Genomic DNA, 17,827 nt, shown 5'->3' on the forward strand with positions numbered 1-17,827 from the left:
GCTGTTGAAACTAGCTGATAGGGACACTGTGGACAATTTTCAGCAAGTTGCAGCAATAGATCTACAGAAATAACCACTTTTCCATAAACAAGGTCTAAAATCATGTTTGATGCACTCTGGATATGTTTTTAACATAACTGTTCAAACTAGATTGATATTGACACTGTGGACAATTTTCAGCAAGTTGCAGCAATTGAACTACAGAAACAACAACTTTTCCATACCAAGGTCTAAAATCATGTTTGGTACACTCTGGATAGAATGTTTTTAACATAGCTGTTCAAACTAGACGATAGGAACACTGTGGACAATTTTCAGCAAGTTGCAGCAATAGATCTACAGAAACAACAACTTTTCCATACCAAGGTCTAAAATCATGTTTGGTACACTCTGGATAGAATGTTTTTAACATAGCTGTTCAAACTAGCTGATAGGGACACTGGACAATTTTCAGCAAGTTGCAGCAATAGATCTACAGAAATAACCACTTTTCCATAAACAAGGTCTAAATCATGTTTAATTGCACTCTGGAAGTACATTTTTAACATAGCTGTTGAAACTACCTGATAGGGACACTGTGGACAATTTTCAGCAAGTTGCAGCAATTGAACTACAGAAATAACCACTTTTCCATAAACAAGGTCAAAATCATGTTTAATTGCACTCTGGAAGTACATTTTTAACATAGCTGTTGAAACTACCTGATAGGGACACTGTGGACAATTTTCAGCAAGTTGCAACAATTAAACTACAGAAATAACCACTTTTCCATAAACAAGGTCTAAAATCATGTTTGATGCACTCTGGATACGTTTTTAACATAACTGTTCAAACTAGATTGATATTGACACTGTGGACAATTTTCAGCAAGTTGCAGCAATAGATCTACAGAAATAACCACTTTTCCATAAACAAGGTCTAAAATCATGTTTGATGCACTCTGGATACGTTTTTAACATAACTGTTCAAACTAGATTGATATTGACACTGTGGACAATTTTCAGCAAGTTGCAGCAATTGAACTACAGAAATAACAACTTTTCCATAAACAAGGTCTAAAATCATGTTTGGTACACTCTGGATAGAATGTTTTTAACATAGCTGTTCAAACTAGCTGATAGGGACACTGGACAATTTTCAGCAAGTTGCAACAATTAAACTAGAGAAATAACCAGTTTTCCATAAACAAGGTCTAAAATCATGTTTGATGCACTCTGGATACGTTTTTAACATAACTGTTCAAACTAGATTGATATTGACACTGTGGACAATTTTCAGCAAGTTGCAGCACTACAGAAATAACCACTTTTCCATAAACAAGGTCAAAATCATGTTTAATTGCACTCTGGAAGTACATTTTTAACATAGCTGTTGAACCTAGCTGATAGGGACACTGTGGGACACTAAAATCATGTTTGATGCACTCTGGATATGTTTTTAACATAACTGTTCAAACTAGATTGATATTGACACTGTGGACAATTTTCAGCAAGTTGCAGCAATTGAACTACAGAAACAACAACTTTTCCATAAACAAGGTCTAAAATCATGTTTGGTACACTCTGGATAGAATGTTTTTAACATAGCTGTTCAAACTAGATTGATATTGACACTATGGACAATTTCCAGTAAGTTGCAGCAATTAGATCTACAGAAATAACCACTTTTCCATAAACAAGGTCTAAAATCATGTTTGATGCACTCTGGATATGTTTTTAACATAACTGTTCAAACTAGATTGATATTGACACTGTGGACAATTTTCAGCAAGTTGCAGCAATTGAACTACAGAAACAACAACTTTTCCATACCAAGGTCTAAAATCATGTTTGGTACACTCTGGATAGAATGTTTTTAACATAGCTGTTCAAACTAGCTGATAGGGACACTGGACAATTTTCAGCAAGTTGCAGCAATTGAACTACAAAAATAACCACTTTTCCATAAACAAGGTCTAAAATCATGTTTGATGCACTCTGGATACAATGTTTTTAACATAACTGTTCAAACTAGATTGATATTGACACTATGGACAATTTCCAGTAAGTTGCAGCAATTAGATCTACAGAAATAACCACTTTTCCATAAACAAGGTCTAAAATCATGTTTGATGCACTCTGGATACGTTTTTAACATAACTGTTCAAACTAGATTGATATTGACACTGTGGACAATTTTCAGCAAGTTGCAGCAATAGATCTACAGAAATAACCACTTTCCATAAACAAGGTCTAAATCATGTTTAATTGCACTCTGGAAGTACATTTTTAACATAGCTGTTCAAACTAGCTGATATTGACACTTTGGACAATTTTCAGCAAGTTGCAGCAATAGATCTACAGAAATAACCACTTTTCCATAAACAAGGTCTAAAATCATGTTTGATGCACTCTGGATACGTTTTTAACATAACTGTTCAAACTAGATTGATATTGACACTGTGGACAATTTTCAGCAAGTTGCAGCAATTGAACTACAGAAATAACCACTTTTCCATAAACAAGGTCAAAATCATGTTTAATTGCACTCTGGAAGTACATTTTTAACATAGCTGTTGAAACTAGCTGATAGGGACACTGTGGACAATTTTCAGCAAGTTGCAACAATTAAACTACAGAAATAACCACTTTTCCATAAACAAGGTCTAAAATCATGTTTGATGCACTCTTACGTTTTTAACACTGTTCAAACTGATTGATATTGACACTGTGGACAATTTTAACAAGTTAGCTGTTACAGAAACAACAAATACCAAGGTCTAAAATCATGTTTGGACACTCTGGATAGGTTTTTAACATAGCTGTTCAAACTAGCTGATAGGGACACTGGACAATTTTCAGCAAGTTGCAGCAATTGAACTACAAAAATAACCACTTTTCCATAAACAAGGTCTAAAATCATGTTTGATGCACTCTGGATACAATGTTTTTAACATAACTGTTCAAACTAGATTGATATTGACACTGTGGACAATTTTCAGCAAGTTGCAGCAATTAGAACTACAGAAATAACAACTTTTCCATAAACAAGGTCTAAAATCATGTTTGATGCACTCTGGATACGTTTTTAACATAACTGTTCAAACTAGCTGATAGGAACACTGTGGACAATTTTCAGCAAGTTGCAGCAATTGAACTACAAAAATAACCACTTTTCCATAAACAAGGTCTAAAATCATGTTTGATGCACTCTGGATACGTTTTTAACATAACTGTTCAAACTAGATTGATATTGACACTGTGGACAATTTTCAGCAAGTTGCAGCAATAGATCTACAGAAATAACCACTTTTCCATAAACAAGGTCAAAATCATGTTTAATTGCACTCTGGAAGTACATTTTTAACATAGCTGTTGAAACTAGCTGATAGGGACACTGTGGACAATTTTCAGCAAGTTGCAACAATTAAACTACAGAAATAACCACTTTTCCATAAACAAGGTCTAAAATCATGTTTGATGCACTCTGGATACGTTTTTAACATAACTGTTCAAACTAGATTGATATTGACACTGTGGACAATTTTCAGCAAGTTGCAGCAATTGAACTACAGAAACAACAACTTTTCCATACCAAGGTCTAAAATCATGTTTGGTACACTCTGGATAGAATGTTTTTAACATAGCTGTTCAAACTAGCTGATAGGGACACTGGACAAGTTTCAGCAAGTTGCAGCAATTGAACTACAAAAATAACCACTTTTCCATAAACAAGGTCTAAAATCATGTTTGATGCACTCTGGATACAATGTTTTTAACATAACTGTTCAAACTAGATTGATATTGACACTATGGACAATTTCCAGTAAGTTGCAGCAATTAGATCTACAGAAATAACCACTTTTCCATAAACAAGGTCTAAAATCATGTTTGATGCACTCTGGATACGTTTTTAACATAACTGTTCAAACTAGATTGATATTGACACTGTGGACAATTTTCAGCAAGTTGCAGCAATAGATCTACAGAAATAACCACTTTCCATAAACAAGGTCTAAATCATGTTTAATTGCACTCTGGAAGTACATTTTTAACATAGCTGTTCAAACTAGCTGATATTGACACTGTGGACAATTTTCAGCAAGTTGCAGCAATAGATCTACAGAAATAACCACTTTTCCATAAACAAGGTCTAAAATCATGTTTGATGCACTCTGGATATGTTTTTAACATAACTGTTCAAACTAGATTGATATTGACACTGTGGACAATTTTCAGCAAGTTGCAGCAATTGAACTACAGAAACAACAACTTTTCCATACCAAGGTCTAAAATCATGTTTGGTACACTCTGGATAGAATGTTTTTAACATAGCTGTTCAAACTAGCTGATAGGGACACTGGACAATTTTCAGCAAGTTGCAACAATTAAACTACAGAAATAACCACTTTTCCATAAACAAGGTCTAAAATCATGTTTGATGCACTCTGGATACGTTTTTAACATAACTGTTCAAACTAGATTGATATTGACACTGTGGACAATTTTCAGCAAGTTGCAACAATTGATCTACAGAAATAACCACTTTTCCATAAACAAGGTCTAAAATCATGTTTAATTGCACTCTGGAAGTACATTTTTAACATAGCTGTTCAAACTAGCTGATAGGGACACTGTGGACAATTTTCAGCAAGTTGCAGCAATAGATGAACTACAGAAATAACCACTTTTCCATAAACAAGGTCTAAAATCATGTTTAATTGCACTCTGGATAGTAATGTTTTTAACATAGCTGTTCAAACTAGATTGATATTGACACTGTGGACAATTTTCAGCAAGTTGCAGCAATTAGATCTACAGAAATAACCACTTTTCCATAAACAAGGTCTAAAATCATGTTTGATGCACTCTGGATACGTTTTTAACATAACTGTTCAAACTAGATTGATATTGACACTGTGGACAATTTTCAGCAAGTTGCAGCAATTGAACTACAGAAACAACAACTTTTCCATACCAAGGTCTAAAATCATGTTTGGTACACTCTGGATAGAATGTTTTTAACATAGCTGTTCAAACTAGCTGATAGGGACACTGGACAAGTTTCAGCAAGTTGCAGCAATTGAACTACAAAAATAACCACTTTTCCATAAACAAGGTCTAAAATCATGTTTGATGCACTCTGGATACAATGTTTTTAACATAACTGTTCAAACTAGATTGATATTGACACTATGGACAATTTCCAGTAAGTTGCAGCAATTAGATCTACAGAAATAACCACTTTTCCATAAACAAGGTCTAAATCATGTTTGATGCACTCTGGATACGTTTTTAACATAACTGTTCAAACTAGATTGATATTGACACTGTGGACAATTTTCAGCAAGTTGCAGCAATAGATCTACAGAAATAACCACTTTCCATAAACAAGGTCAAAATCATGTTTAATTGCACTCTGGAAGTACATTTTTAACATAGCTGTTCAAACTAGCTGATAGGGACACTGTGGACAATTTTCAGCAAGTTCATCTACAGAAATAACCACTTTTCCATAAACAAGGTCTAAAATCATGTTTGATGCACTCTGGATACGTTTTTAACATAACTGTTCAAACTAGATTGATATTGACACTGTGGACAATTTTCAGCAAGTTGCAGCAATGAACTACAGAAATAACCACTTTTCCATAAACAAGGTCAAAATCATGTTTAATTGCACTCTGGAAGTACATTTTTAACATAGCTGTTGAAACTAGCTGATAGGGACACTGTGGACAATTTTCAGCAAGTTGCAGCAATTAAACTACAGAAATAACCACTTTTCCATAAACAAGGTCTAAAATCATGTTTGATGCACTCTGGATACGTTTTTAACATAACTGTTCAAACTTTTAACATGGACAAACTGTTCAAAACTAGACTTTTCCATGTCTAAAATCATGTTTGACACTCTGGATGGTTTTTAACATAGCTGTTCAAACAGATTGATAGGAACACTGTGGACAATTTTCAGCAAGTTGCAGCAATAGATCTACAGAAACAACAACTTTTCCATACCAAGGTCTAAAATCATGTTTGGTACACTCTGGATAGAATGTTTTTAACATAGCTGTTCAAACTAGCTGATAGGGACACTGGACAATTTTCAGCAAGTTGCAGCAATTGAACTACAAAAATAACCACTTTTCCATAAACAAGGTCTAAAATCATGTTTGATGCACTCTGGATACAATGTTTTTAACATAACTGTTCAAACTAGATTGATATTGACACTGTGGACAATTTTCAGCAAGTTGCAGCAATTGAACTACAGAAACAACAACTTTTCCATAACAAGGTCTAAAATCATGTTTGGTGCACTCTGGATAGAATGTTTTTAACATAGCTGTTCAAACTAGCTGATAGGGACACTGTGGACAATTTTCAGCAAGTTGCAGCAATTGAACTACAGAAATAACCACTTTTCCATAAACAAGGTCTAAAATCATGTTTGATGCACTCTGGAGTACATGTTTTTAACATAACTGTTCAAACTAGATTGATATTGACACTGTGGACAATTTTCAGCAAGTTGCAGCAATTAGATCTACAGAAATAACCACTTTTCCATAAACAAGGTCTAAATCATGTTTAATTGCACTCTGGAAGTACATTTTTAACATAGCTGTTGAAACTAGCTGATAGGGACACTGTGGACAATTTTCAGCAAGTTGCAACAATTAAACTACAGAAATAACCACTTTTCCATAAACAAGGTCTACAATCATGTTTGATGCACTCTGGATACGTTTTTAACATAACTGTTCAAACTAGATTGATATTGACACTGTGGACAATTTTCAGCAAGTTGCAGCAATTGAACTACAGAAATAACCACTTTTCCATAAACAAGGTCTAAAATCATGTTTAATTGCACTCTGGATAGAATTTTTAACATAGCTGTTCAAACTAGCTGATAGGGACACTGTGGACAATTTTCAGCAAGTTGCAGCAATTGAACTACAAAAATAACCACTTTTCCATAAACAAGGTCTAAAATCATGTTTGATGCACTCTGGAAACTAGATTGATATTGACACTATGGACAATTTCAGTAAGTTGCAGCAATTATCTACAGAAATAACCACTTTTCCATAAACAAGGTCTAAATCATGTTTAATTGCACTCTGGAAGTACATTTTTAACATAGCTGTTGAAACTAGCTGATAGGGACACTGTGGACAATTTTCAGCAAGTTGCAACAATTAAACTACAGAAATAACCACTTTTCCATAAACAAGGTCTAAAATCATGTTTGATGCACTCTGGATGTTTTTAACATAACTGTTCAAACTAGATTGATATTGACACTGTGGACAATTTTCAGCAAGTTGCAGCAATTGAACTACAGAAACAACAACTTTTCCATAAACAAGGTCTAAAATCATGTTTGGTACACTCTGGATAGAATGTTTTTAACATAGCTGTTCAAACTAGCTGATAGGGACACTGGACAATTTTCAGCAAGTTGCAGCAATTGAACTACAAAAATAACCACTTTTCCATAAACAAGGTCTAAAATCATGTTTGATGCACTCTGGATACAATGTTTTTAACATAACTGTTCAAACTAGATTGATATTGACACTATGGACAATTTTCAGCAAGTTGCAGCAATTAGATCTACAGAAATAACCACTTTTCCATAAACAAGGTCTAAAATCATGTTTGATGCACTCTGGATACGTTTTTAACATAACTGTTCAAACTAGATTGATATTGACACTGTGGACAATTTTCAGCAAGTTGCAGCAATAGATCTACAGAAACAACAACTTTTCCATACCAAGGTCTAAAATCATGTTTGGTACACTCTGGGTAGAATGTTTTTAACATAGCTGTTCAAACTAGCTGATAGGGACACTGGACAATTTTCAGCAAGTTGCAGCAATTGAACTACAAAAATAACCACTTTTCCATAAACAAGGTCTAAAATCATGTTTGATGCACTCTGGATATGTTTTTAACATAACTGTTCAAACTAGATTGATATTGACACTGTGGACAATTTTCAGCAAGTTGCAGCAATTGAACTACAGAAACAACAACTTTTCCATACCAAGGTCTAAAATCATGTTTGGTACACTCTGGATAGAATGTTTTTAACATAGCTGTTCAAACTAGACGATAGGAACACTGTGGACAATTTTCAGCAATTTGCAGCAATAGATCTACAGAAACAACAACTTTTCCATACCAAGGTCTAAAATCATGTTTGGTACACTCTGGGTAGAATGTTTTTAACATAGCTGTTCAAACTAGCTGATAGGGACACTGGACAATTTTCAGCAAGTTGCAGCAATTGAACTACAAAAATAACCACTTTTCCATAAACAAGGTCTAAAATCATGTTTGATGCACTCTGGATACGTTTTTAACATAACTGTTCAAACTAGATTAATATTGACACTGTGGACAATTTTCAGCAAGTTGCAGCAATAGATCTACAGAAATAACCACTTTTCCATAAACAAGGTCAAAATCATGTTTAATTGCACTCTGGAAGTACATTTTTAACATAGCTGTTCAAACTAGCTGATAGGGACACTGTGGACAATTTTCAGCAAGTTGCAGCAATAGATCTACAGAAATAACCACTTTTCCATAAACAAGGTCAAAATCATGTTTAATTGCACTCTGGAAGTACATTTTTAACATAGCTGTTGAAACTAGCTGATAGGGACACTGTGGACAATTTTCAGCAAGTTGCAACAATTAAACTACAGAAATAACCACTTTTCCATAAACAAGGTCTAAAATCATGTTTGATGCACTCTGGATACGTTTTTAACATAACTGTTCAAACTAGATTGATATTGACACTGTGGACAATTTTCAGCAAGTTGCAGCAATAGATCTACAGAAATAACCACTTTTCCATAAACAAGGTCTAAATCATGTTTAATTCCATACATTTTTAACATAGCTGTTCAAACTCTGATAAATCATGTTTGAACTACAGAAATAACCACTTTTCCATAAACAAGGTCAAAATCATGTTTAATTGCACTCTGGAAGTACATTTTTAACATAGCTGTTGAAACTAGCTGATAGGGACACTGTGGACAATTTTCAGCAAGTTGCAACAATTAAACTACAGAAATAACCACTTTTCCATAAACAAGGTCTAAAATCATGTTTGATGCACTCTGGATACGTTTTTAACATAACTGTTCAAACTAGATTGATATTGACACTGTGGACAATTTTCAGCAAGTTGCAGCAATAGATCTACAGAAATAACCACTTTTCCATAAACAAGGTCTAAATCATGTTTAATTGCACTCTGGAAGTACATTTTTAACATAGCTGTTCAAACTAGCTGATAGGGACACTGTGGACAATTTTCAGCAAGTTGCAGGAAACTACAGAAATAACCACTTTTCCATAAACAAGGTCAAAATCATGTTTAATTGCACTCTGGAAGTACATTTTTAACATAGCTGTTGAAACTAGCTGATAGGGACACTGTGGACAATTTTCAGCAAGTTGCAACAATTAAACTACAGAAATAACCACTTTTCCATAAACAAGGTCTAAAATCATGTTTGATGCACTCTGGATACGTTTTTAACATAACTGTTCAAACTAGATTGATATTGACACTGTGGACAATTTTCAGCAAGTTGCAGCAATAGATCTACAGAAATAACCACTTTTCCATAAACAAGGTCTAAAATCATGTTTGATGCACTCTGGATATGTTTTTAACATAACTGTTCAAACTAGATTGATATTGACACTGTGGACAATTTTCAGCAAGTTGCAGCAATTGAACTACAGAAATAACAACTTTTCCATACCAAGGTCTAAAATCATGTTTGGTACACTCTGGATAGAATGTTTTTAACATTTTTAACATAGAACACTGTGGACAATTTTCAGCAAACTAGAAACAACAACTTTTCCATACCAAGGTCTAAAATATGTTTGGACACTCTGGACAATGTTTTTTTCAGTTCAAGTTGCACTGGACAATTTTCAGATCTACAGAAATAACCACTTTTCCATAAACAAGGTCAAAATCATGTTTAATTGCACTCTGGAAGTACATTTTTAACATAGCTGTTGAAACTAGCTGATAGGGACACTGTGGACAATTTTCAGCAAGTTGCAGCAATAGATCTACAGAAATAACCACTTTTCCATAAACAAGGTCTAAAATCATGTTTGATGCACTCTGGATATGTTTTTAACATAACTGTTCAAACTAGATTGATATTGACACTGTGGACAATTTTCAGCAAGTTGCAGCAATTGAACTACAGAAATAACCACTTTTCCATAAACAAGGTCAAAATCATGTTTAATTGCACTCTGGAAGTACATTTTTAACATAGCTGTTGAAACTAGCTGATAGGGACACTGTGGACAATTTTCAGCAAGTTGCAACAATTAAACTACAGAAATAACCACTTTTCCATAAACAAGGTCTAAAATCATGTTTGATGCACTCTGGATACGTTTTTAACATAACTGTTCAAACTAGATTGATATTGACACTGTGGACAATTTTCACAAGTTGCAGCAATTGAACTACAGAAACAACAACTTTTCCATAACAAGGTCTAAAATCATGTTTGGTACACTCTGGATAGAATGTTTTTAACATAGCTGTTCAAACTAGCTGATAGGGACACTGGACAATTTTCAGCAAGTTGCAGCAATTGAACTACAAAAATAACCACTTTTCCATAAACAAGGTCTAAAATCATGTTTGATGCACTCTGGATACAATGTTTTTAACATAACTGTTCAAACTAGATTGATATTGACACTGTGGACAATTTTCAGCAAGTTGCAGCAATTAGATCTACAGAAATAACCACTTTTCCATAAACAAGGTCTAAATCATGTTTAATGCACTCTGTACATTTTTAACATAGCTGTTGAAACTAGCTGATAGGGACACTGTGGACAATTTTCAGCAAGTTGCAACAATTAAACTACAGAAATAACCACTTTTCCATAAACAAGGTCTAAAATCATGTTTGATGCACTCTGGATACGTTTTTAACATAACTGTTCAAACTAGATTGATATTGACACTGTGGACAATTTTCAGCAAGTTGCAGCAATTGAACTACAGAAACAACAACTTTTCCATACAAGGTCTAAAATCATGTTTGGTACACTCTGGATAGAATGTTTTTAACATAGCTGTTCAAACTAGCTGATAGGGACACTGGACAATTTTCAGCAAGTTGCAGCAATTGAACTACAAAAATAACCACTTTTCCATAAACAAGGTCTAAAATCATGTTTGATGCACTCTGGATACAATGTTTTTAACATAACTGTTCAAACTAGATTGATATTGACACTGTGGACAATTTTCAGCAAGTTGCAGCAATAGATCTACAGAAATAACCACTTTTCCATAAACAAGGTCTAAAATCATGTTTGATGCACTCTGGATACGTTTTTAACATAACTGTTCAAACTAGATTGATATTGACACTGTGGACAATTTTCAGCAAGTTGCAGCAATAGAACTACAGAAACAACAACTTTTCCATAACAAGGTCTAAAATCATGTTTTACACTCTGGATAGAATGTTTTTAACATAGCTGTTCAAACTAGCTGATAGGAACACTGTGGACAATTTTCAGCAAGTTGCAGCAATTGAACTACAAAAATAACCACTTTTCCATAAACAAGGTCTAAAATCATGTTTGATGCACTCTGGATACGTTTTTAACATAACTGTTCAAACTAGATTGATATTGACACTGTGGACAATTTTCACAAGTTGCAGCAATTGAACTACAGAAACAACAACTTTTCCATACAAGGTCTAAAATCATGTTTGGTACACTCTGGATAGAATGTTTTTAACATAGCTGTTCAAACTAGACGATAGGAACACTGTGGACAATTTTCAGCAAGTTGCAGCAATAGATCTACAGAAATAACCACTTTTCCATAAACAAGGTCTAAAATCATGTTTAATTGCACTCTGGATAGAATGTTTTTAACATAGCTGTTGAAACTAGCTGATAGGGACACTGTGGACAATTTTCAGCAAGTTGCAACAATTAAACTACAGAAATAACCACTTTTCCATAAACAAGGTCTAAAATCATGTTTGATGCACTCTGGATACGTTTTTAACATAACTGTTCAAACTAGATTGATATTGACACTGTGGACAATTTTCAGCAAGTTGCAGCAATAGATCTACAGAAATAACCACTTTTCCATAAACAAGGTCTAAATCATGTTTAATTGCACTCTGGAAGTACATTTTTAACATAGCTGTTCAAACTAGCTGATAGGGACACTGTGGACAATTTTCAGCAAGTTGCAGCAATAGATCTACAGAAATAACCACTTTTCCATAAACAAGGTCAAAATCATGTTTAATTGCACTCTGGAAGTACATTTTTAACATAGCTGTTGAAACTAGCTGATAGGGACACTGTGGACAATTTTCAGCAAGTTGCAACAATTAAACTACAGAAATAACCACTTTTCCATAAACAAGGTCTAAAATCATGTTTGATGCACTCTGGATACGTTTTTAACATAACTGTTCAAACTAGATTGATATTGACACTGTGGACAATTTTCAGCAAGTTGCAGCAATAGATCTACAGAAATAACCACTTTTCCATAAACAAGGTCTAAATCATGTTTAATTGCACTCTGGAAGTAATTTTTAACATAGCTGTTGAAACTAGCTGATAGGGACACTGTGGACAATTTTCAGCAAGTTGCAACAATTAAACTACAGAAATAACCACTTTTCCATAAACAAGATCAAAATCATGTTTAATTGCACTCTGGAAGTACATTTTTAACATAGCTGTTGAAACTAGCTGATAGGGACACTGTGGACAATTTTCAGCAAGTTGCAACAATTAAACTACAGAAATAACCACTTTTCCATAAACAAGGTCTAAAATCATGTTTGATGCACTCTGGATACGTTTTTAACATAACTGTTCAAACTAGATTGATATTGACACTGTGGACAATTTTCAGCAAGTTGCAGCAATAGATCTACAGAAATAACCACTTTTCCATAAACAAGGTCTAAATCATGTTTAATTGCACTCTGGAAGTACATTTTTAACATAGCTGTTCAAACTAGACGATAGGAACACTGTGGACAATTTTCAGCAAGTTGCAGCAATAGAACTACAGAAATAACCACTTTTCCATAAACAAGGTCAAAATCATGTTTAATTGCACTCTGGAAGTACATTTTTAACATAGCTGTTGAAACTAGCTGATAGGGACACTGTGGACAATTTTCAGCAAGTTGCAACAATTAAACTACAGAAATAACCACTTTTCCATAAACAAGGTCTACAATCATGTTTGATGCACTCTGGATACATTTTTAACATAACTGTTCAAACTAGATTGATATTGACACTGTGGACAATTTTCAGCAAGTTGCAGCAATAATCTACAGAAATAACCACTTTTCCATAAACAAGGTCTAAAATCATGTTTGATGCACTCTGGATATGTTTTTAACATAACTGTTCAAACTAGATTGATATTGACACTGTGGACAATTTTCAGCAAGTTGCAGCAATTGAACTACAGAAACAACAACTTTTCCATAAAGGTCTAAAATCAGTTTGGTGCACTCTGGATAGAATGTTTTTAACATAGCTGTTCAAACTAGATTGATAGGGACACTGTGGACAATTTTCAGCAAGTTGCAGCAATAGATCTACAGAAATAACCACTTTTCCATAAACAAGGTCTGGAAAATCATGTTTGATGCACTCTGGTTGCAGCAATACATTTTTAACATAACTGTTCAAAACATGTTTAGCACTCTGATACTGGGACACTGTGGACAATTTTCAGCAAGTTGCAGCAATTAATCTACAGAAATAACCACTTTTCCATAAACAAGGTCTAAAATCATGTTTGATGCACTCTGGATATGTTTTTAACATAACTGTTCAAACTAGATTGATATTGACACTGTGGACAATTTTCAGCAAGTTGCAGCAATTGAACTACAGAAACAACCACTTTTCCATAAACAAGGTCAAAATCATGTTTAATTGCACTCTGGAAGTACATTTTTAACATAGCTGTTCAAACTACCTGATAGGGACACTGTGGACAATTTTCAGCAAGTTGCAACAATTAAACTACAGAAATAACCACTTTTCCATAAACAAGGTCTAAATCATGTTTAATTGCACTCTGGAAGTACATTTTTAACATAGCTGTTGAAACTAGCTGATAGGGACACTGTGGACAATTTTCAGCAAGTTGCAACAATTAAACTACAGAAATAACCACTTTTCCATAAACAAGGTCTAAAATCATGTTTGATGCACTCTGGATACGTTTTTAACATAACTGTTCAAACTAGATTGATATTGACACTGTGGACAATTTTCAGCAAGTTGCAGCAATAGATCTACAGAAATAACCACTTTTCCATAAACAAGGTCAAAATCATGTTTAATTGCACTCTGGAAGTACATTTTTAACATAGCTGTTCAAACTAGCTGATAGGGACACTGTGGACAATTTTCAGCAAGTTGCAGCAATAGATCTACAGAAATAACCACTTTTCCATAAACAAGGTCAAAATCATGTTTAATTGCACTCTGGAAGTACATTTTTAACATAGCTGTTGAAACTAGCTGATAGGGACACTGTGGACAATTTTCAGCAAGTTGCAGCAATTGAACTACAAAAATAACCACTTTTCCATAAACAAGGTCTAAAATCATGTTTGATGCACTCTGGATATGTTTTTAACATAACTGTTCAAACTAGATTGATATTGACACTGTGGACAATTTTCAGCAAGTTGCAGCAATTGAACTACAGAAACAACAACTTTTCCATACCAAGGTCTAAAATCATGTTTGGTACACTCTGGATAGAATGTTTTTAACATAGCTGTTCAAACTAGCTGATAGGGACACTGGACAATTTTCAGCAAGTTGCAGCAATTGAACTACAAAAATAACCACTTTTCCATAAACAAGGTCTAAAATCATGTTTGATGCACTCTGGATACAATGTTTTTAACATAACTGTTCAAACTAGATTGATATTGACCCTATGGACAATTTTCAGTAAGTTGCAGCAATTAGATCTACAGAAATAACCACCTTTCCATAAACAAGGTCTAAAATCATGTTTGATGCAAACGTTTTTAACATAACTGTTCAAACTAGATTGATATTGACACTGTGGACAATTTTCAGCAAGTTGCAGCAATAGATCTACAGAAATAACCACTTTTCCATAAACAAGGTCTAAATCATGTTTAATTGCACTCTGGAAGTACATTTTTAACATAGCTGTTCAAACTAGCTGATATCGGACACTGTGGACAATTTTCAGCAAGTTGCAGCAATAGATCTACAGAAATAACCACTTTTCCATAAACAAGGTCAAAATCATGTTTAATTGCACTCTGGAAGTACATTTTTAACATAGCTGTTGAAACTAGCTGATAGGGACACTGTGGACAATTTTCAGCAAGTTGCAGCAATAGATCTACAGAAATAACCACTTTTCCATAAACAAGGTCTAAAATCATGTTTGATGCACTCTGGATATGTTTTTAACATAACTGTTCAAACTAGATTGATATTGACACTGTGGACAATTTTCAGCAAGTTGCAGCAATTGAACTACAGAAACAACAACTTTTCCATACCAAGGTCTAAAATCATGTTTGGTACACTCTGGATAGAATGTTTTTAACATAGCTGTTCAAACTAGCTGATAGGGACACTGGACAATTTTCAGCAAGTTGCAGCAATTGAACTACAAAAATAACCACTTTTCCATAAACAAGGTCTAAAATCATGTTTGATGCACTCTGGATACGTTTTTAACATAACTGTTCAAACTAGATTGATATTGACACTGTGGACAATTTTCAGCAAGTTGCAGCAATAGATCTACAGAAATAACCACCTTTCCATAAACAAGGTCTAAATCATGTTTAATTGCACTCTGGAACATACAATGTTTTTAACATAACTGTTCAAACTAGATTGATATTGACACTGTGGACAATTTTCAGCAAGTTGCAGCAATAGATCTACAGAAATAACCACTTTTCCATAAACAAGGTCAAAATCATGTTTAATTGCACTCTGGAAGTACATTTTTAACATAGCTGTTCAAACTAGCTGATAGGGACACTGTGGACAATTTTCAGCAAGTTGCAGCAATTGAACTATACAGAAATAACCACTTTTCCATAAACAAGGTCAAAATCATGTTTAATTGCACTCTGGAAGTACATTTTTAACATAGCTGTTGAAACTAGCTGATAGGGACACTGTGGACAATTTTCAGCAAGTTGCAACAATTAAACTACAGAAATAACCACTTTTCCATAAACAAGGTCTAAAATCATGTTTGATGCACTCTGGATACGTTTTTAACATAACTGTTCAAACTAGATTGATATTGACACTGTGGACAATTTTCAGCAAGTTGCAGCAATTGAACTACAGAAACAACAACTTTTCCATACCAAGGTCTAAAATCATGTTTGGTACACTCTGGATAGAATGTTTTTAACATAGCTGTTCAAACTAGCTGATAGGGACACTGGACAATTTTCAGCAAGTTGCAGCAATTGAACTACAAAAATAACCACTTTTCCATAAACAAGGTCTAAAATCATGTTTGATGCACTCTGGATACAATGTTTTTAACATAACTGTTCAAACTAGATTGATATTGACACTTGGACAATTTTCAGCAAGTTGCAGCAATAGATCTACAGAAATAACCACTTTTCCATAAACAAGGTCTAAAATCATGTTTGATGCACTCTGGATACGTTTTTAACATAACTGTTCAAACTAGATTGATATTGACACTGTGGACAATTTTCAGCAAGTTGCAGCAATAGATCTACAGAAATAACCACTTTTCCATAAACAAGGTCTAAATCATGTTTAATTGCACTCTGGAAGTACATTTTTAACATAGCTGTTCAAACAGCTGATAGGGACACTGTGGACAATTTTCAGCAAGTTGCAGCAATAGATCTACAGAAATAACCACTTTTCCATAAACAAGGTCAAAATCATGTTTAATTGCACTCTGGAAGTACATTTTTAACATAGCTGTTGAAACTAGCTGATAGGGACACTGTGGACAATTTTCAGCAAGTTGCAGCAATAGAACTACAGAAATAACCACTTTTCCATAAACAAGGTCTAAAATCATGTTTGATGCACTCTGGATATGTTTTTAACATAACTGTTCAAACTAGATTGATATTGACACTGTGGACAATTTTCAGCAAGTTGCAGCAATTGAACTACAGAAATAACCACTTTTCCATAAACAAGGTCTAAAATCATGTTTAATTGCACTCTGGATAGAATTTTTAACATAGCTGTTCAAACTAGCTGATAGGGACACTGTGGACAATTTTCAGCAAGTTGCAGCAATTGAATCTACAGAAATAACCACTTTTCCATAAACAAGGTCAAAATCATGTTTAATTGCACTCTGGAAGTACATTTTTAACATAGCTGTTGAAACTACCTGATAGGGACACTGGACAATTTTCAGCAAGTTGCAACAATTAAACTACAGAAATAACCACTTTTCCATAAACAAGGTCTAAAATCATGTTTGATGCACTCAACGTTTTTAACATAACTGTTCAAACTAATTGATATTGACACTGTGGACAATTTTCAGCAAGTTGCAGCAATAGATCTACAGAAATAACCACTTTTCCATAAACAAGGTCTAAATCATGTTTAATTGCACTCTGAAGTACATTTTTAACATAGCTGTTCAAACTAGCTGATAGGGACACTGTGGACAATTTTCAGCAAGTTGCAGCAATAGAACTACAGAAATAACC

Source organism: Oncorhynchus gorbuscha, linkage group LG08 (assembly GCF_021184085.1).
Source record: "Oncorhynchus gorbuscha isolate QuinsamMale2020 ecotype Even-year linkage group LG08, OgorEven_v1.0, whole genome shotgun sequence".
In the NCBI taxonomy this organism is placed as follows: Eukaryota; Metazoa; Chordata; class Actinopteri; order Salmoniformes; family Salmonidae; genus Oncorhynchus; species Oncorhynchus gorbuscha.